This window comes from Silene latifolia, chromosome 7 (assembly GCF_048544455.1).
Source record: "Silene latifolia isolate original U9 population chromosome 7, ASM4854445v1, whole genome shotgun sequence".
NCBI classification, from domain to species: domain Eukaryota; kingdom Viridiplantae; phylum Streptophyta; class Magnoliopsida; order Caryophyllales; family Caryophyllaceae; genus Silene; species Silene latifolia.
This window is the reverse complement of record NC_133532.1, coordinates 20,979,237-21,001,710: the sequence shown is the minus strand read 5'-3', so window position 1 is coordinate 21,001,710 and position 22,474 is coordinate 20,979,237.

The window sequence follows — 22,474 nt, the reverse complement described above, 5'->3', positions numbered from 1 at the left end:
CCAAACTAAACCAAACAAAAAAACCAACAAAACAAACTTGAATGGTTGTATAACTTCAATTTATACAATGTATAACTTTAGATGTTAATAGTGTAACTTTAATGTAAAAAGTGTATAACTTTAGTCGTAAATAGTATAACTTTAATGTTTTAAGGGTATAACTTTAGTCGTAAATAGTATAAATTTAATGTTTTAAGTTTATAACTTTAGTCGTAAATAGTATAACTTTTATAAAACCAAATAAATATGAAAAATCGTAATTAATCAACAAATATAAAATCTGAAAAAAAATTTAAATAACAACCACGACTTCACCATCAATAACCAACAAAAATTAAAAAACCAAATAACAATAACAACTAAATAACAAAATAAAAAAATATAACAAAATAAAAAAATATGAATCTGAAAACAAAAACAAAAACAAAAATAACAAAAACCAAAATAACAAAAACAAAAATGAAGAACAAAAAAATAACAAAACCAAAAATAACAAAAACCAAAATAACAAAACCAAAAATAACAAAAACAAAAATAACAAAAACCAACAGAAAAAGTGAATCTGAAAAAATGAAGAACATGGGACGGAGGCGTGAATGGTGAATCTGGGACGGAGGTGAGGCGGGAATGAAGAACAAAAAATGAAGAACAAAGTGAATCTGGGACGGAGGTGAGGCGTGAATGGTGGCGGCGGGAATGTGGTGGTGGGGTTTTTGTCGTTGACAGAAGGAAGTGGCGGTGGGTGGGCTGGTGTGACGGTCTTGACGTGGCCAGAAGGTGGTGGTGGTTTTGTCGGGATGGTGGAGGTGAATGGTGGTGGAACCGTGGGTGCTGTGGATGCCGTGAAAGGAGGGAGGGCGGTTTTGGTGTCGTTGCTGTTGTCGTGGGGCGGCAGGAGGCGGTGGTGGGGATGCCGTGAAAGGAGAGGAAGGAGAATGGGAGGAAGGATGACGACGGGAGGAGGAGAGGAAGGAGAATGGGAGGAGGAGGAATGGAGAGGAAGGAGAATGGGAGGAAGAGGAAGGAAGGACGGCGGGAGGAAGGAGGACGGCGGGCGGGAGGGAGTGGAGTTTTGAGTTTTGAGTTTTGAATTTTTTTTGTTTGTTTTTTGGCTTTTTTTGGATTTTATTTGATGAGAGGAAAAGAGAGAAGGTGAGAGTGAGATTTAGAGAGGGAGTGGAGTTTGTGATAATAAGAGAATAAATGATTAGTGAGGAATTTAATTGCAATGAGGAGCTAATTAGAGGAGATGAATTTCTGACCATCCATTGAGATCTAATCTCAACCTTCCATCCCCTCCATCCTATGGTCCTTATAAGGACTTAGGGACTTACAAGATGCAAGGGACTTACTAGAACCCTTCTCTCTCTCTCTCTCTCTCTCTCTCTATATATATATATATATATATATATATATATATATAGAGAGAGAGAGAGAGAGAGAGAGAGAGAGAGAGAGAGAGAGAGAGAGAGAGAGAGAGAGAGAGAGAGAGAGAGAGAGATAGAGAGAGAGAAAGGATCATGTAAGTCCTACCTTTTAGGTTGAGTCCATAAGTCCTATTTTAGGCCTTTAGATGATAAAGATAAAGGGCCAAGATTAGATCAAAATTAGGGAATGAAGGGTCAGGATTAAATTAAAATGTGTGGCTGTGAGTGAATTGAATATAAACCCTCACCCCTCTCATTTCACTCACTGCCTCTCACAACCCCAACTTCCACTTCTCTCTCTTCTTTCTCTCCTCACTCTAAACAAACCTTAAATCTCCCCCAACTACCACCGTACCACCTCCTCTCGCCTGCCACAAACCACCATGACCACCACTGCCACCACCACCTCACAGCCGCCAACCCCATGCCGCCTGTCCTCCTACTCCCGCACCGTCTAATAGCTGCCATGTCCCACCCCTTCTCTCTTCTTTTTTTTCCAGATCTAAACCACCTGCCGTCACCACCACGCGCTACCACCGCCTCTTCCCCTCCTCACGCTGCCGCCTCCCTTTTTGTTTTCTCTTTTTTTTTCAGATCTGAGCCGACACCATTATGCACCACCACCGCTTCTTCTCCTTCTTCCACCGCACTGCCGCCTCTCTCCCTCTTCTCCCGCCTACCCTCCACGGTCTGCCGCCACTCTCCCCTTCTCTTTTTTTTCCAGATCTGAGATGTTTGGTGCGGTGGCGGGTTATTGAAGGTGTCCGGTGGTTGGGGGGCCTTGTTGACGTCGGGGGTTAGGCGGTGGGGCAGTGATGGTGTGTTGTTTTTTTTTTTTTGGGTGAAGTTGTTATTGTATGTGAGAAAGGAGTGAGAAAAGGTGGTGGAGGTGGTGTATGTCGGTGGTGGTGGTAATGGTGGTGGTGGTAATGGTGGTTGTAGCATTGGTGGTTTCATGTTTTGGGGGTAAAAGTTACACCCTTAAATTACAACGAACTAAAGTTATACTCGTAACATGGACTAAAGTTACACCCTTAAAAAACTAAAGTTACACTGATATGGACTAAAGTTACACCCTTAAAAAACTAAAGTTACACTGATATGGACTAAAGTTACACTTAAAATGACTAAAAATACAATAGTAAGCTATATCAATTCAAATTTTTACATACAATCCACCATACAACTAAAGTTGCAATTTTAACGACTAAAGTTACACTTGAAAGGGGTAAAGTTACACTCGTAAAAGTATATAAATTATTTTTACATATAAACTAACATACGACTAAAGTTACGCCTCTAACGACTAAAGTTACACTTAACAGGGGTAAAGTTATACTCGTCAAAGTATGTAAATTAAAATTTATACATAGAAACAACCATACGACTAAAGTTACACCTCAAATGACTAAAATTACACCTAAAACGACTAAAGTTACACTCGTAAAACAACAAAGTTACATATACTTTTCTTAAATAACATAAATTCAAATTTATGAATTCAAATTTTCATATACACAATGACCTTAAAAGGTAAAAATTACACTCATAAAGACTAAAATTACAATAAATGACTAAAGTTACACTCATAAAATACTAAAGTTACACTCAGAAAATTAGTGGCTAAGAATAGGATTTAGGGACTCAACCAAATCTGTGGACTTACCTGAACCTATCTCTCTCTCTCTATATAAATATATATCTATATCTATATCTATATATATATATATATATATATATATATATATATATATATATATATATATATATATATATATATATATATATATATATATATATAGTAATAGGATCAAATGAGTCCACCCCTCAAGTGTGAGTCCATAAGTCCTCATCTAAGCCATTGGATGAGAAAGATATGTGGCTGAGATCAAAAGCAAAAAAGGAGGATTAATGAACTAATTTAACCACCTCTCTCTCTCTCTCTACCCACCCTAATTAACAATAACATCTTAATTAACCCACTAGTTTAACACATATACTTTTCCACTTACTCACTTCTCTCTCATCCCACGCAATTTTAATCATCTCATCCAAATTTCTCTCTCAAAAAACCCAAATAAATCACACAAAAAAACACCCAAAAAATCCCCATATAAATCACCCTCTCTCCCCACTCACCACCACCGACCCACCACCCACTAATGCCGCCACCACCCACGATCCATCACCGCCACCTTTCACGCCTCATCCAATACCGCCACCAACACCCACACAAACAACACCCTCCTCTCCAGCACCCGACCTCCACTAGCCCAACCACCTCCCCCCTCTCTCCTTGCTTTTCCAGATCCGAACCGCCGTCTCCACCAACCGCCGCCGCCACCACGCGCTTCTTGATCTCTCTTTTTCCTTTTTCTTCTTTCTCCTCTTCTCCCTTCAAACTCGTTTTTTTCATTTATTTTTCTAGTTGTGGCCGTTGGACTGGTGGTGTTGGTAGCCGACATTGGTGTTAATGGTGGTCGTTGGTGCGCCTCCTACTTCACGCCACCTTCTTGTCATTTTCTTTTTCTTTGTTCGCAGATCTCGTTTTTTCCTTTTTTTTAAATCTTATTTCCCAAATCTGGTTGTTGGGTTTTTTTTCTTGTAAATTTGTCTTGTTACACATTTTTTTAGATTTCGTTTAGATTTTTTTCCTTAGGTCTTGTTTATATTTTTTTGGGTGTTTAATGGTGGGGGTGATGTCAGGATGAGGGATCTGTTTCTTTTTTTTTTCTTTCTTTTTTTTTTTTTTCAGATCCGAAGGTTAATGGTTGTTGTGGGGTGGTGGTGGCTCGGGTTTTCGTATTTGATTGGTTGTGTTTTTTTCATTATTTTTTAAATTTTAGATCTAAGTTAAACCTAGATCTTTTTTTTTTTGCATATTTTCTCTTTATTTGTTGATTTTTATCTTCTAGTAAAGTTAAGATTACACTTATCTTTATCTTTATTAAAGTTACACTTTTCACTATTAAAGTTATACTTTTCTCTATTAAAGATACACTTCCTAGACTTACTGTTTTATCTATTAATGTTACACTTCTTAAAATTACAGTTTTCTCTATTAAAATTACATTTTTGTCTATTAAAGTTACACCTTTTCTCCAATAAAATTACACTTTTTTTCATTAAAATTACACTTTTTTCTATTAAAGTTACATTTTTTTCTGTTAAAGTTACATTTTTCTCTATTATTAAAGTTACACTTTTCTCCATTAAAATTACACTTTTATCTATTAAAATTACACTTATCTCCATTAAAGTTACACTTATCTCTATTAAGGTTACCCTCTCAATGACTAAAGTATACTCTCAATGGACTAAAGTTACACTCTCAATGGACTAAAGTTACACTCTCAATGGATTAAAGTTACACTTTTAATATGGACTAGAGATACACTCTCAATGGACTAAAATTACACATTAATGGACTAAAATTACACTTCAGGACTAAAATTACAATTTAATGGACTAAAATTACACTTTAATGCAATAAAATTACACTTTTAAAAGACTAAAGTTACACTTATAACTCACTAAATTTACAATGAGTTGTGTTAAAATCTGAAAAATTCAAAATAATATTTCTCAAAATTTCAAATTTGTCGTAAAACGTAAAATTTGTCGTAAATTTGCTTCAAAATTTGAAATTTCAAAATAATATCCGTAAAACCGCTTTCTTTTTGTTAAAATTACACTTTTTTTGTTAGAGTTACACTTTTAAAACAGTAAAAGCGTCATAAAATTTGTATAAACTTTCTCTAAAAAAAAAAGGTATAAACTTGAAAATATAAGAAGGCAAAAGATAGTGTTAATTGGGTAGAATAATCCATTAGTGAATGTATAATTAAAGCTAGAGACAGAAAGTGTAATTAATTAGTGTATAAGAAACTAATTAGTGTTAAGTATGTTTCTTGCTTTCAATCTCAACCATCAATATTGAAAGATCCAAGAGATGTAATGAGGATTTAGGGACTCAAAATATATGAGGGACTTATAAGAACTTGTATATATATATATATATATATATATATATATAAGATCACTATTAAGCATAAAACTATTAGTATTTGAGAATGAAATTAAATAAGCAAGATGGTGGATCGTGTAGGTCTCAGTTCCTCTTTACATGAACACCTGATATGCTAGTACAATTGGTCTCTCTTCAGACGATTGGTCTTTTTCAAATAGACGGTATTGTAAAACCATTTTACAACCAAATGTGACCATTTTTCAAAAAACAAGTTACCATAAGCTGTAAAATTAGTTGCACTATTGTAATTACTTTTGAACACAAAATCACGTTTTTTTGAAAAGATAAAAATGATCTGTCTGAAATAAGAATCATGCATGCTAATATAATTACAACTAGTATTGGTTCCCGGCTACGCCCGAGCTACCTTTATTTACCATTAAAATTTATTTTCAATTAAATAAAACTACTTTAGAGTTGCATAACTCATAAATTTATCTATAATATATTTTTCTATGCCATATCTTAAAATTAGGATTAAATAAATTATGAGACAAATGCACTACTCCGGATATTAATATTTTACTTTAATCGATTAGTTATCTAATTGTTCATATATGCTTTCTTTTGTTGTTAGTATTGTTACATTTATTACATTTGTTATTACTACGGTTTTTTTCACTACTCTCGCCGTAATTATTGTTACTGTCACTACTGCCGCATAAATATTGATAATTTCAATACTCTGGTTGTTGGTTCTATTGATTTCACTACTCCCCTTACTAATATAGTTACTTTGACAATTCAAATGAGTGATTACTAACATATTATTATATCCAATGTTAGTGCAATTATTTTCGCTACTAACATAATTACTTTTACTATTTAGTCATACAATTTTAAGAGGTTATATATTTATATAAATATATTACATATATGCATTAAATCAAATCGAAATAATAATAGATTATCATATCTTTTGGAAATCAAGCTTGACTTATTTACCTTTTAATAGTTTCCAAAATATAACGTACTTATATTATATTTATGTATATTAAAAATAATTGTATAATTATATGATGATAATAATTAATAACATAAATGGGGCATGTTTATTTTAAGGAAAATCACTATATTTTGATATTGTCTAAATTTATACTTCAACCATAACTATGTAATATTTACATTAAAGTCCCTTGGTCTCTGGAATATATATATATATATATATATATATATATATATATATATATATATATATATATATATATATATATATATATATATATAGGCGGGATCTCGTGAGTTGGAGTCTTATGGTGAGTTGTGAGTTGGGGAAATCAAGGGCTGAGATTAAAAGAAATCAAGGGCTGAGATTAAATGATAAATTAGGAAAAAAAAAGGAAAAATCGAAAAATACAAAAGCAGCTGAAACATGAAAACAGAAACTTCATTCAAACGATATTCTCTCTCTCTCTCTCTACATCTCTCTACAAATCAGAAACAGATAAACACAAAAATCAGAACGCCGCCTATAGAAATCTCATAAAAAAACCTAATAAGATTACACAAATTCGTTGATTTTTAGCTGCAATCGAATTATAGGTAATGTAAATTCGTTGATTTTTAGTGTATTCAATCGTATTTTCGAAATTAATGTAAAATTCGTGAAATTCGTTGATTTTAATTGAATTTAATACTTGATTTTACTGTTTTCATGTATAAAAGATGGACAACGATATTAACAACAATTGTAGCGAAGAAAACAACTCGACAGTAAATATGGAAACAGGTAATACTATTATTGATTCTTATCTCTTTATCCGCCGTCATTTATAAATCAATTATTGATTTCTATGTGTTTCTCAAATTTGTTATTCGATATTATTGTCTTTATCGGCTTGTATTAGAGTAGAAAAAGAGAACTGTTATTCGATATTCTCAGTACTATTATTGTAACAGTACAGTAACATGATTATATTATTGGACTGTTATTGTGATATTATTGTAATATTATTGTGCTATTATTGTGCAGTAGCATGAAAATATATGGCTTGCAAAAGAGTAGCATAAAAAATACAAGATTATTATCGTATGTAATAAAGTAGAATCGAGTCTTTATTATTCGATATTATTGTCTTATTGTAAAAGTAGAGAAACATGATGATATTATTGTACTGTTATTCTGATATTATGGTACTATTGTTGTGATATTATTGTGCATTAGCATGAAAATATACGGCTGATAAGAGAGTAGCATAAAAAACACATTTAGTGTTATTGTGATGTTATTGATTGCCGTCTGTTTCCCAGCTACTATTATCATACTGTTATTGTCACATTACTGCAATGTTGATCTCTCCCCCAGCTTACTGTTATTGTGATGTTATTGTCATTTTCTTGTCCATTGACTGTACTCATTATAATAATTTACTGTCCCAGGTCTTTCTACTGTCTCTATTGTTGAAGACAATGCAGTCTTAACTATTGAGGATTCTTCTAATAACAATATATTCACCAGCCCAACCTGTTCAGACGAAGAAAACGATGAGTTTGTGTGGACATGGGCCACGTCTCGGTCCGTGGATTTGGGCCACCTACCAATCCGTAGTCACGGGCCACCTGCACGCCAAGCTAATCTGTGGACATGCAGCGGTCTTTTGAAAGCCACGCCCGACGGCGTAAAAATGCTTTCGACCGGATCGTTTTAGATCGGTCGGTTTCGTCTCGGTAAGGGTCTTGAAACGATTAGAGATGTTCGGAGTAGCCACCAAGCATTTGCGGGATGCCTGGAACCCGTTCGAATTCCACTTTATACCTCGGTCAAATCGAAGCACAAAGCAGCGTTTGACATAGGTACTAAAGATAAGGAAATCGTCCCTCTTTAGCATCCTATCTCTAGAATGACTCTCGTACGCCCTGGATAAGGTCGTCCACTATCCAAAGTTTCTGAGTAAGAGGTGAAGGTACGTATTGGGAAGACCTTTAATAAGACACCCAATCCCGCCTGCGTTTAGCGGCCTCTACTGATCGATCTTGGTTGGTTGAATGCAAAAGTTGATAAAACGGTTTAAATGCATGAATGCGCATCCAATGATTTAAACCTAACATGTGAGAGCTTTCTAAGTCGGTTGATTTAATCCATGTATCAAGTATAAGATGTCGAGTTGGATTAATGATTGATTTGCATGCAAGACGGAAATTAAACATCCATTTACCGTATTAGGTTTAGGGTGCATAACGTGATCCATTTGTCTTAGTAAGGCATTTTGCAAATATGGTTTTGAATAATCGAATAGTCATCTGATCCGTCCTATATCCAGGTTAACCGGAGTCGGGATCGTCCTAGACTAATGCTGGAAAGGAACAGGCCCTGTACTGCATTTGGCTATAAGAGGCGCGAGCCAGCCGGCGGTGTAAGGGGCCTCCCTCTGGTTTTGAAAATGAGAAAGAAAAGGCCTGCTTGAGGCGCGGGTTAGCCAACAGTTGTATGTCGTGTTCTGACTGTTCAGAAAACGTTATAAAATGTGTTGAAAATGGGTATTTGAACCCGGTTTGATTTTGAAGGGGTCGTTTAGACCGCATTTTTTGGTTTGAAGAACTAGACTCGAATAATCATCATTATTTGACAATATTCGGTGTCGGGTTCGATTTAACAAACTTGACATGAATAGTTTTGAAAAATGATTATGGACTAATTGTTTTAAGTCCATTTTGAATGTTATTAGTCGATACTCATCAGCGTACCCGAGTTAAAATCCGGCATGGTATGTAGAACCAAGGATGATTTTGTGTTGGTGACTAATATGTTTCTTTGAAAATGTGAAGAAAAGAAATAAAAGGCTTTAAAATACCTTCTAAATGTCATTAACCAAATATTATCACCGAAACACGGATTTAACCGTCATGGTATGAGGAACCAAGGGTGAAAAATGTTTTATGGTTAAAACATGTGAAATGAAACAAAAAGGTTTCGAAAATACTTGAAATGGTAAAAACAGATTACAAATATGAAAAATGGATTAAGGGAAATGACGAGAACAAACACGGTTGATTTCTGGTCTGAATATCCCATTTAGGTGCGAGCCAGTTGGCGACCTAAGGGGCTTCTGCCTCAGACCAAAAATCAGTTTTGGCTCGTTTATTCCATGTTTTGGTTCATGTTATGCATGTTTTAGCATGTTAGAGTCATGAAACAAATGAAAACATAATGAAAGAGGATTTTTACACCCTTATACTTACATGTTTGGTTATGGCGAGTGACCGACGTAAGTGTAACAACTCGTTGGATCGGAAAAAATTCGGTTTAAAACCGTTTTGGTAAGTAAAAGAGTGTTTTAAAAGTTTAGTGATGGTGTAGTGGTCGAAGTGGTCGGTCAAGTGATTTAATGCACAATGACGGTACCAAACAATGTGTAAGGCTCGTGTTTACGATCGGTAGGTCGTAAATACGCGTCGGATTGTGACTTTAGAAGTCGAGTCGAGAATTTTAAGGGAGAAAAGAGGGGGCGGACACTCGCGTAAGTCTCAAATGGGTGGCATTTGAGGGGTATTTATAGGAGAATGAGTGGTTGTGTGAGTTTTGAGCGGCGTGGCCACTTGGGCTGCTCAAAGAGGCGCGAGCCACGTCGCGGGTCTTCGAGCTGTGTTGTCGCTTTCACAACAAACGCAATCATGATTTGTTCTATCCTAGGATTTGTAGTCATATGTTTGGTACTTGACCAAACATAAATCCGGGAAATCTTAGCATAGAAGGTTTGAAATGTTTGTTTTTTGTGTTTGACTCGGTTTGACTCGTTGTTGGAGTCGGGATTTGAATTTTTGAGTCGGTTTTTGGTCCGGTGTCGGTTTTGACTCTAGTTAGTGTCATCGCGACCCCGTCGTCGTGCATTAAACACTCCGGGTATTTTTGAAATGTTTTGAGATGTTTTATTTTCGAAATCGTTTTAAGTTTTTCGACGTAAAGTTGTACACAAACTGTCGATCAAACGCTGCGATTCCAAAACATGTTGTAGTCCGATAATCATCGGGTGTTTGTTGGAGTCTCAGCAGATACCGGGTATCTACAGAACCCCCACTTTGACTGAGGCTTGGACAGGGCGAAAGTCAAAGTAGAGTCCCCAGGTCAATCGAAGATTACAACCTGGAGACCCAAGAGACGTCGAGGCGGGTCGAAAGGATTCGGGCCAAGGACCTGCCGTCGGGAAGGGCGACGCCAAGGTGACTCGAGGGTACGAGTCAAGGACCTGTCGTCAGGAACATTTTAGAGTCTGTCGACTGTCCGTGCGGGTCGTTTAAAGTTCGTTAGACTACGTACAAAGGCTTGCCAGCCATAGGAAGGAGTCATACCTGAGGCATCTTCGGATATGTCCTTGCATGTTTGCGGACAAAGGCTCGCCAGCCATTGTAAGGAAAAGTACCCGAGGCATCTTCGGGATGTGTCCTTGAAAGGTTGCGGACAAAGGCTCGCCAGCCGATGGTAAGGAAATGTACCCGAGGCATCTTCGGGCTGTGTCTTTGAGTGTTTACGGACAAAGGCTCGCCAGCCATGGTAAGGAAATGTACCCGAGGCATCTTCGGGCTGTGTCTTTGAATGTTTACGGACAAAGGCTCGCCAGCCATGGTAAGGAAATGTACCCGAGGCATCTTCGGGATGTATCCTTGATGTGTTGCGGGCAAAGGCTCGCCAGCCAAATGTAACGGTCGGTTAATGGACCATGGGAATAGCCGCGTCGAATGGGCTTGTTTTGAAAGTAGCGAACTCGTGATGTCGCTGGGGAAATAGTGAGTATGGATTCTCATCATCACTGTTTTTGGAATGAGCGGGTTCCGCGAGGAAGCCCTCTGCTGGTATTTGAAAGAATAGTGAATTTGGCATCTTCACCATTCGTTGGCTTGAATTTGCAGTGGCGGTTTTGATCGCCGTTCATTTTAATTTTGAAGGAAAAATAGCAATTTTGAGTTTGCTATTGCGCTTGAAGTGACGGTTTATGTGCCGCCGCTGACGTTTGTAAGAAATAGTGAATTTGGAATCTTCACTATTGATTGAAGTGACGGTTTATGTGCCGCCATTGACATTTGATGGAAATAGTGAATTTGGAATTTTCACTACTGATTGAAGAGACGGTTTATGTGCCGTCGTTGCTTGAAATTTGGAGGAATAGCGGTTTTGAATTTTCGCAATTATTTTTGAAATTGGCGGTTTTGATCGCCGTTTGCTTGAAATTTTTGAAAATAGCGAATTTGAATTTTCACTATTTGGTTTTGTTCGTTTTTGAGGAAATGACGACATTCAATACCGTCAACGAAAATCCGAATTTTTTATGTGGAAATTGGGCCAAAGCCCAAATTTCGCTGAAAAGGAAAGGGAGAGGCCTGGTTTAGGCGCGAGCCATCTGGCGATGGAAGCCGGCTTCCCTATTTTCTGTTAAAAAGACGCGAGGTTGAGCTGCGGATGATTATTCATCGTCAACCTCAAAAATCCCGCAAAACCGCCATTAAAGGACCTTCTTGCGTGTTCGAGTTCTTGCCTTTCATCAACAATGTCATCTCAAGGTAAGTATTTCCTCTTGAATCCATTCAAATTTGTTGATTTTTAGCTTGATTGAATTAGGGCGAAATTTTGCCCTAAAAAATCGAATTGGGCGTTTTTGATTGAGCCAATTTTGAGTGAAATTGATGTTTGCATTAGGTTAGAAACCTGTTTAAGAGTATAGGGGTGCTTTTAGTTTGCATTTTGGTCCCCGTTCCCGCTCCCTATGCTTGAAAAACGTGAATGAGGCGAGAAACCGCCTCATTTTGCAATGCCAAGTTTATTTGCTTGGGTAGTGGGTCCCACTAGGTTGCATTGTAGTTGGGAAAACCCGTATTTGCCATCTAAGGACCTTCGTTGGATGTTTGTGGGCAAAATTGGATTTTTGTCTTTTGCGACGGTCTTACGTCTTACCAAATAAGCGCCTGTTTGGGCTTGAATTGAGTCAGTTTGCCTTGAAATGGACCATATTGGTATCTTAGGTCACCTTGAGGCGTGATAAAATCACATTTGCCTTTTGCGGTCGTTTTTTGAATTTTTGACCGGTTTGGGCTCAAATTAGCGTATGAATTGCCTTTTTGAACCGTAGAAAAATCCCCATTGTGTCGGGAATGTATTTTGGGTTGTAGGCGGACCTTGTAGGGGTCTTGAAATGCCTTTCATGATTTTGACTCGTCTTTTGCTTGAAAAGAGGGGCGAGTCATTTTTTGTGTTTTTTGTGAAGGGTTTGGGACGGGATTGCCCTTGTTTTTGTATTGCAGGTTGTGTTTTTTTGTTTTTGGATTTATCCATTTCATGCCGCCGTAATGTCGAAATTTCGGCTGACGTTTTTTGTTTGTTGTTTTTTTTATCACAGGGTTTTGTTTGGGACCTATGGGGTCCGTCGTTGAGGCTTTGGAGGAGGAAGTCGATCCCGGAGGGGCTGTAGCGGCCGAGGAGGCTGCCGTATTCGAGGCGGTGGTGGAGGATGCTTCCGTAGAAGAGGATAGACGGCTGATATGGCTGGTTTGTCCTTTTCGTTGTGGCTCATAGACAGGGTGGCTGATGAGTGGGGTTCAGTATCGGAATGGCGCATCGCATCATGGTTCTTGGCCTCCTCATCATCCGAAGTCTGTAAGACACTGTCTTCTTTTTTGTCATGGAGCAGGAGCGGAGGGTTATCATCATGGTAACCTCCTCTACTTTCGCTGTTCCTCCTCTGTTTCCCATGTTGCTCTCTTTCTTTTCCGTTTGAGAGGATAGAGAGTGCTTAGTTCGGTAGGTGGCAGATAGCCCCCAGTTCGTTGTCTTAGGCCAGTGTCTGTATGATAGACGTTTGTTTTAGGCCAGTGTCTGTATGATAGACGTTTGTCGATGTATTTTGCGTAAGGCGGTTTGTATATATGTGTTTTTGGATTGTGGTTTACTTTGTGATTTTCAGCTTTTTTGTGTTGTGTTTCGGAGGAGCGCTGTCGGCTGTTGATTCTCCTTTTGCTTTGCACCAGTTCCTGCATCGTTAGTTGTAGAAAACAGGCAACAGATAGCACATACGCAAAAACGTAAACACGTAGAAACATTTGGTTGAAAACACGTAAAGCATTTGTTTGAAAATCAAAATTAACCAAGATGACTTGAAGTTAAAATTGAAATTTTGAAAATTCCGTGACAAATCGTCGCGTTTGGAATTCAAAAGGAATTTATTTGAAAATTTGATCAATTAACTCGTGTCGTGAATTAAATTGCATCGAAATTTTTGAAAATTGACTCGAAAAAAATTCAAACTCAGACCGTCAGGAAAGAATTTTAGAAAAGGATTTTTGCGAGTATATTTGATTTTTGATGTCAAGACTCGAATTTGCGAGTTCTTGAATTTTTGAGGAAAATTGATGTCGTGTTATCAATTTTCGATTTTGATTTTTGCCAGAAAATTGCGAAAAAGCGAAAAATTTTCGGAATTCGACTGACATGGAAACGATCCATTGTGGATCGGGGCGACTAGCCCTTCCCCCCCTTTAAAAAAAGAAAGAAAAATCTGAATGTTTAAAGCTGCGTCATGGAAATCGTGTCGGATTTCGTAAAACGCGAAAACAAGGAAATGTGAGTGTGAGGAAACACAAAATTTCCTGAATCATCCCGAAGAGGCGCGAGGTTCCTGGCGGGAGGTTTGAGGTGTCAGGAGAAAACACAAGTTGAAAGAGACAAGTCAACAGCGGGAATCCTGGAGGAGCCTCAAAGAGGCGCGAGTAGCTTGGCGATGGAAGCCAGCTCTCCCCTTTTTCTGAAAAATGCGCTGATCATTTCGTATAAATAGGGATGTTTGCGCTTCATTGTTTCATCATCCGAAACACAAAAACATCTCTACAAAACCACTTCTTCTTCCACAAAAATATTTCATGGATGCTTTTGAGAACGCATTGCGACAATGGTGTCGGGATTTGTCGCTTCCCGAAAAGTATCAACTCGCTTGCATGGGAGTTGGTCAATTGTTGGTGCTTCGTCAAGTCAAGGTGCAACCTTCGTTTCTTGAAGCATGTTCTCGGTTTTGGGATTCGAAACACCATGTTTTCGTTTTCCCGAAAGGTGAGCTTTGTCCTCTTGCCGAAGAAGTTGGAGCCATTGGTGGGTGGTCGGGTTGTGCTCCGGTGCTTCCTCCGACTCGGTTGTGCTACAAGGAGAAATTCCGTTCCATGTTGGGCTTATCCACAAGCCAAGTCAACTTTCTTCTTGCTCCACATGGTGTGGATATGTTGGCTCTTATCAACATCTTTTCAAACCGATTAGATGCTAATGTCTCGGAGGTGGCTAGGAGAAGGGCTCTTGCATTTTGCCTTGTCCATGTGTACCTCTTTGTTGATGTCTTGAAGAAGGAGGGGCCAAGATGTCATGGTAGCATGACCCTTATCCATGTGATTGAGCAAATGGAGCATGGTAGAGATCCATCATGGTTGGTGCTTGGAGAGATTATCCAAGCTTTGGACAAGGAAGGCTCTTGTGGAGAATCTCCCTCATTCGGATCCCCGAGGATCCTTCAAGTGTGGCTATTGGAGAGGCTAAGGTATGTAGAGCCTCCGGTTAATCCTTCTTCTTACTCCTTCCGTCACCTTACCATGAGGAAGAATTTGTACCCGAATAGTTTTGCTTCCACCGAGGCCTATTGGGCCGCAAGATTGGCGGAGGAGGGTGGTCCTCATATCCGTTGGGTGGTGCCGTGGTGGCACTTGAAGTCCTTCACGGGGTTGCCCGCTTCGGGTGCTAGTCCTCGTTCTTTGATGGTGGTGGGTTTGAAGGTTATTTCCTTCATTTATCCCGAAAGGCTCATGGGGCAAATGGGGCGTCAACAAAAGGTGCCCGCTCAAGATACTCTTGTCCAAGAGAATGTTTTCCGGAACTCCGAGCTTGTGGAATTCTTTGAAAGGTGGTGGGCCACTCAGCCACTTTGGGAGGTACCAAACCCCGTTGCCACGACATAGGTGACTCCCGCTTATGTCAAGTGGTCACGTGCTCCGTCCTTGGAAGAGAGATCCAAATTCCGTAAGGACGAGGTCGTCGACTTGAAGTATCGAGAGGTTGGCAAGGCCAACCGTTCCTTCTTTGAAAAGTATGTTGATGGAGCTACTCCCGATGTGATGAGACCACCGAAGAGGAGGAGTTCCGGCCCCAAGAATGTGATGTGCCGTGCATGGGCTCGTCTTGGGTCGAATATGGGGTCTTGTGCTAGACCGGAGGCCGTCGCCATCTTAGATCCGTTTAGGATCCGTTCCGAGGAAGAAGTCCATGTTAGGCAGGCCAACAAGAAGAACAAGGGGAAGATGTACCCCGAAGGAAAAGGCAAGGGTAGAATGGAAGAGTGAAGACCTCCATTACCCACTTTATTATTATGTTGTATTATTGTTGTGAGTTTTTATTATGTTGGACTAGCTAGTTGTTGTATGTTTTGTGCTAGTTTTACTATGTGAGGTGTGTTAGTGGACACCTTAGCTTTGACAAGTTGTAGACTCGTCGAGCTTTATTTGTTGTTGAAATTGTAGTCCTTCACATTATTAATTAAATAAGAGGATTGCTCGTGCCGAAAATCGTGAACGCTTGTTTCTTCCATCCATTTTGTGAAGGCAATTCGATTTGAATCGTCCTAAACAATTGCACTTCGGAAAGCGGTATTTTGTGGAAAGGGAGAAAGGCTCATTTTTTGTATGTTTGTGGGAAAGGGAATGGTTTTCCCTTTTCTTTTTTTTTTGGGATGTTTTTTTGTATGTGGGGAACGGTTATTTTTTATTGTGGGGATGGTTGTATCCTTCTTGCGTAAGAAAGGACTTTCTACGTATCCACCTGAAGAGGTGAAATCAAACCATGATCGTAGTTCGAAATGTTTTGTGAATTTGAATTGGGTTTTGTGGTTGTATCCCTCAGGCATAAGAGGGACTGCCTACGTATTCACCTGAAGAGGTGAAGTCAAACCATGCTCGTAGTTCAGGGGGGTTGTTTTTGTAGTGCAAATGGACGTTGCCTTTGACGGATCAAAGGACATTCGAAACGGGCAAGGTGCCGCAGCTTAGACTCGATAAAACATGCAATTTCAAATCAGAACATATTGAGGAACTTGACTTGAGAAGGGTTGAGGTCGATGCTAGTTGTAAAACTAGGCTAGGTTGTTGGTTGATAGGGCTCAAGGGTAGTATTTCTTGAGTTGGTCTAGGTTGGTCGGGTTTGTAAAGTCTTCCCCGTCTAGGTCACTCAGTCTCACTGTGCCCCCCGAAAGTATTTTCTTGACCAGGTATGGCCCGGCCCAGTTGGGTCTGAATTTTCCTCTCGGATCGACGGGTAATGGTGCTCGAACTGACTTAAGGACCAAGTCGCCCTCCTGGATGTTTCTGGGTTTGACCTTCTTGTTGAATGCCCGTTGTATACGTCGTTGGTATAGCTGGACGTTGTGCAAGGCGTTGAGTCGCCGTTCGTCTAGAAGAGTGAGTTGTTCGTACCTTCGACGGGTTCATTCTGCCTCAGGGACTTGACTCTCCAGTATGATGCGTAGAGACGGGACCTCTAATTCTACCGGTTGAACCGCCTCCATACCGTATGCTAGGTAGAAGGGTGTGGCGCCTGTCGGTGTTTGAATGGAGGTTCGGTATCCCCAGAGTGCGAATGGGAGTTTGCTCGGCCAATCGCGGTAGTTGTCTTGCATTTTCTTGATAATGGTGACAAGAGTATTGTTCGCTTCCTCCACCGCTCCGTTGGTTTGGGGACGGTAGGGGGATGATCAGTGTCGTTTAATTTTGTACTTGTCCAGCAAGGCTTGAGTTTCCGCCCGGAAGTGAGAGCCTTGATCGCTGATGATTTTTTGGGGTACCCCGTATCGGCAGATGATGTTGTTTTGAATGAACTTGGCCACTTGTTTGGCGGTCAAGACTGCATATGAATGTGCTTCCACCCATTTGGTGAAGTAGTCGATGGCGACGAGGACGAAGCAATGCCCCTTGGTGCCTATCGGGTTGACTTTTCCGATGATGTCGATGCCCCAGGTTGAGAATGGCCAGGGTGATGTCAAGGTGTATAAAAGGGATGGTGGTATGTGTTGTATGTTGGCAAAGATTTGGCAATTATGGCAATGTTTGACGTAGTTACGGCAATCGGCTTCCATGGTGGTCCAGTAGTAACCTAGCCGCATGATTTTCCGTGTAAGCATCATTGCACTCATGTGAGGGCCTCATTCTCCATCGTGAACCTCTCTCATGACCTTCTTGGCTTTGTGATGGTCAATGCAAAGGAGGAGAATTCCTTGGGATGTTCTTTTGTAGAGTTGATTTTGGTTTATCACGAATTGTGATGCAAGTAAACGGATGTCTCTTTTTCCTCTTTGATCAGAGTTGGGAGGGAATTCATTTTTGGTTTTGTAATTGAGGATGGCTTGGTACCAAGGTTCCTCATGGTTTTCCTCGTCGTCGATAAAGGCACAAATGTCAGCTGGCTCGCTCCATCTTTCGACACATAGGGGCATTGATGTCATGTCGTCAGGTATGTTGACGAGCGCGGCAAGTTTTGCCAGGGCATCAGCAAATTGATTTTCCTCTCGTGGCAAGTGGAAGTAGTCGACTTGGTCGAAGAATTCGGCCTCTTGATTGATCTTTGCTCGGTAGGGTGCTAAGCTGTCAGATCGGATTTTCCATGATCCGGATACCTGATTGATGATGAGTGAGGAATCGCCATGGACCCTCAATCACTTGATGCCAAGTGTGATGGCTGCTTGTAGGCCGATGAGACATGCTTCATATTCAGCAGCATTGTTGGTGACGGCGAAGTCCAGCTTGACCGAGATCGGAACATGTTCTCCCTCTGGTGATATTAGAAGGATTCCTACCCCGAAGCCTCTCAGATTAGATGCACCATCAAAGTATAGGTCCCATGCGTCAGAGTCGGCACAAAGGATGTCTTCGTCAGGAAGTGACCATGTGTCGGTCGTTGGATCCTCGTTGACGGGATTTTCTGCTAGCAAATCGGCGACTGCTCTTCCCTTGATAACCTTGAGAGGTACGAACTTGAGATCAAATTCGGACAGCATGAGTGTCCATCTAGACAGCCTTCCGTTTAGTACGGGTTTTTCAAAGATGTATTTAACCGGGTCCATCTTGGAGTAGACGTGGACCGAGTAGCTGAGCATGTAATACCGCAGCTTCTTTGTTGACCATACTAGGGCAAGGCATGTCTTTTCAAGTTGGGTATACCTCGTCTCGTACTCAATGAACTTTTTGCTGATGTAGTAGATGGCTCGCTCTTCGTTGCCAACTGTTTGTGCTAACATTGCTCCCATGGCTGTGTTGGTAACAGTCAGGTATAGGGATAGAGGAATCCCCGGTTGACGTGGCATGAGGACAGGAGGTTTGGATAGGATTTCCTTTATCCTGTCGAATGCCTTCTGACAGTCGCCGTTCCAATCGGTGTGATCGGAGGCACGAAGCTTCTTGAATATCGGTTCACAGATCATAGTGAGCTTGGCAATGAACCGGCTGATGTATTGGACCTGACCGAGAAATCCCCGAATCTCCTTCTCATTCCTGGGCCGAGGCATTTGTTGTAGGGCTTTGATTTTGGTTGGATCAATCTCAATGCCTCTTTTGCTAACGACATGTCCCAAGAGTTTTCCGGCGGTGACCCCGAATGCACACTTCTGAGGATTTAGACTCATGTTATATTTCCGCAGACGAGCGAAGAATTTCCGGAGGGCATTGATATGGCCGTCCCGTTCTTTTGATTTGACGATCATGTCATCGACATATACCTCTACCTCCTTGTGCATCATATCATGTAGGAGAGTGGTAGCGGTTCTTTGATAGGTTGCTCTGGCGTTGATGAGGCCGAAAGGCATGACCGTGTAGCAATATGTACCCCACTGTGTAGTGAACGCAGTTTTGTGCATGTCTTCCTTAGCCATTTTAATCTGGTTGTACCCAACATACCCGTCCATGAATGATAGGAGAGCATGTTCGGCAGTGTTGTCCAGCAGAATGTCAACATGTGGCAAAGGGAAGTCGTCTTTTGGACTTGCCTTGTTCAGATCTCTGAAGTCGACGCAAACCGGAATTCTTCCGTCTTTCTTTGGTACCGGCACAATGTTGGCCGCCCAATCCGAGTATTCAGACACTTTGATAAACCCAGCCTTGAACTGTTTGTCCACTTATTCCTTGATTTTTAGGGCCCATTCAGGACGCATCCGGCGTAGCTTCTGCTTCACGGGTTTAGCCTCGGGTTTAATGGGTATCCGGTGCTCTGTAATTTCTCTGTCAATCCCAGGCATGTCTCTGTAAGACCAGGCGAATACGTCCTTGTATTCGTGGAGGAGGTCAATGAACTGTTGTCTTTTCGAGGGGTCCAGGGTTGTCCCTATCCTAAGTTCTTGAGGTGTATTGTCGGTTCCTACGTTAATAGGCTCGGTTTACTCAATGACGGGGGTTCTGGTTTCCCGCTTGTCAAGTTCTTTGGCCAAGTGAGGTGGGTAGTCACTCAAGTCAAGTTCCTCATGATCATTCAGAATTGTATTGCAGTTAAATTGAGACGAGTCATAAGCAAACATAGCGTTCATTAAGTTCACACGAGCGAAAAGCTCGGAAAGGACAGACATCTCGTGGTTAGTCAGAGGCGACACGACAGAGGAAGTGGCCCCTGGAACAGGCTCCAGGTTGTCAACTTTAATGGGAGTGGGGGTGACCTTAGTAGACTCAGCCTCTGAATCGGCCACGACTTTGTGATAAAATAGTGGGAAGGAGACCTTGACTGAGACATCAGGAGTGTTAGGAGCTATGACAAACTCTGACTCCGACTCAGACTCAGACTCAGACTCAGATCCTTCCTCATTTCCCTCCTTGAACATAGGGCCTTCTCTAGTCGTTATCTTGAGGATGCGGCCTTGGCGATCGGTCCATTTGATGGTTTTCCTCCAGCCCTGGGTAGCTTTCTCCGGGTCAGTATCGGAGATCAAGGCGGTTGGATCAAATTGGTTGTCTTTCAGGGCGATGTTGATAATGTCCTCATAGTCGAGGCGTTTGACGTTATCTTCCCCAAATAGGAGTGTGACAGCTTATCCGTCGAGGCATGGTGACGGCTTGGACTCAGTTGATGCAACTTCGATGTTGTCGGGAATAAAGTAGCAGTCCTGGAAGACTTCCACTCCCGGGTATCCAGCCCTGGCCACAGAGTCATAGATTGGCTCCGGAAAGCCGTGGTAGAGTTTAGACTCTCCCTCGGGGACAAAGTATCCGTTGAGAGTCAGATGGTATGGACGGAGGATGACTCCGTGCTTCTTGCGTTTTCGGATTAGGAGGTTCATCTCCTGGATATCTTCGTCAGTAGGTTCGTATCCCAGCCCAAAGGGAATGTTGGGGACCTTAACCTGTTTCAAGGGAGGCAATGGGTCCTTTAATGGATTGAGCGGCAAGCCCGGGAAATAACCTTGACACATCATGATACGGTTGATCGTGAGGTTGGTAAATGGGTCACACTCGGAGGTTGCTGATTCATCAGTTATGGCAGTTTTGAGAGGAATGACATTCACGGCGGAACCGTCATCCACGAGGACCATTGGTATATTCTTCTGGAGGCATTGTACGGTGATGTACAGGGCCAGGTTATGATTGGCTTCGAACAGGGGAATATCCTCGTCAGAAAAGACGACCGGGTTGCTCAGATCAGGGGCGTCTCTCGTCATGTGTGCCACTATTTCTTCTGGGGAAGAGGTGGAGGGCACGGTTAATTTTCCCAAGGCCTGCAGCAAGGCCTGTCGATGCTCAAAAGACGTTGCGATCAGTTGCCAAATTGAGATTTCGGCTTTTGCTTTCTGGAGTTGTTTCAGGATTGAGTTCTCGGAAGCCTTTGGTTGAGTGTCCACTTCCGGGACGACTTGGTCATTCGTTGTTGGAACGACCGCTGGGTTGCTCAGATTCTGATAGGGACATCCGGACCGGGTGAGATGTCCGATTTCCTTCATCCGCTTTTCCTTCCCTGGGAGGACATAGACATCCTCAACATCATCCCGCCATATGCCGTTAATTTCAGGGTCTCGAGGATACCTTGGAGGGGTATTCCTCGTTGGGTAGTTCTTGTGGGGAATATTTTTGTGGGGGCGATTTTTATGGGGGTAGTTATTTTGAGGGTGATACCGTCGTTTTAGTATCAAAAATAATATTTATAAAACCAAATTACTAAAAGGTAGTAATAAGGGTCGATCCGCAGGGAGGCAAGATATCTGTTTTAACGGTTCGTTTATTCAGTCACAAGTAGGGGTTTTATATAATTGGTTTTCTAAACTACGAGTTCGAGAGAGTAAGAGAAAACCAAGGGAAGAGGGATAGCTAAGACAGTCGGTTCACCATGATTAATCAGTTTAGCAATCTAGGTCTAAGGTCAAGCAAATAGATTTAAGGGGTAACGAACGTCACCTTTCGGTCCTTAATTCGCCCTAAAACACAAATAGCTTAGCTTTCGCCCTCACTACCGTGCCCTAATGTATCGCTACGAGTCTCACCCTATCCAATCTTTCGATCTAGGACGAGGTTTACTAAGGTTTATAATCTAATTGCGTCGACTCAATTAAACTATAGCAATTAAATGTAGCGACAACAACATAAATCATACGAGCATTATCATAATAAATTGATTACTAATATAACAAGATCATGGATCCCCTATTGTCTTAGCAAGAGAATTAGCAATGCATAATTAAAGAGTAAAGCATAAAAGAAGGGGAAGAAAATACCGAAATGAATTAAGAATAGAATAGAGTTTCAAGATCCTAATAAGAAAGGGTCGAAATCGGAGAAGAGCTCCGATCCCGTCTGTATGTCTCATGTGTTTGGCGTGCAAGCCTATTTATAACAAAATAATGACTTGCTAAACCTAGATAACAAAACAGGCCAAGCCCGTCAAAGATTGTTGCTCGATCGAGCAAATAAGGCTCTCGATCGAGCGATATTCCTTAGCATCCCTCTCGATCGAGAACAATTCCTCTCGATCGAGAAATTCTTTCCCTTTAATCACTCGATCGAGAAGAAGTAGCTCTCGATCGAGCAAATGGGCTCTCGATCG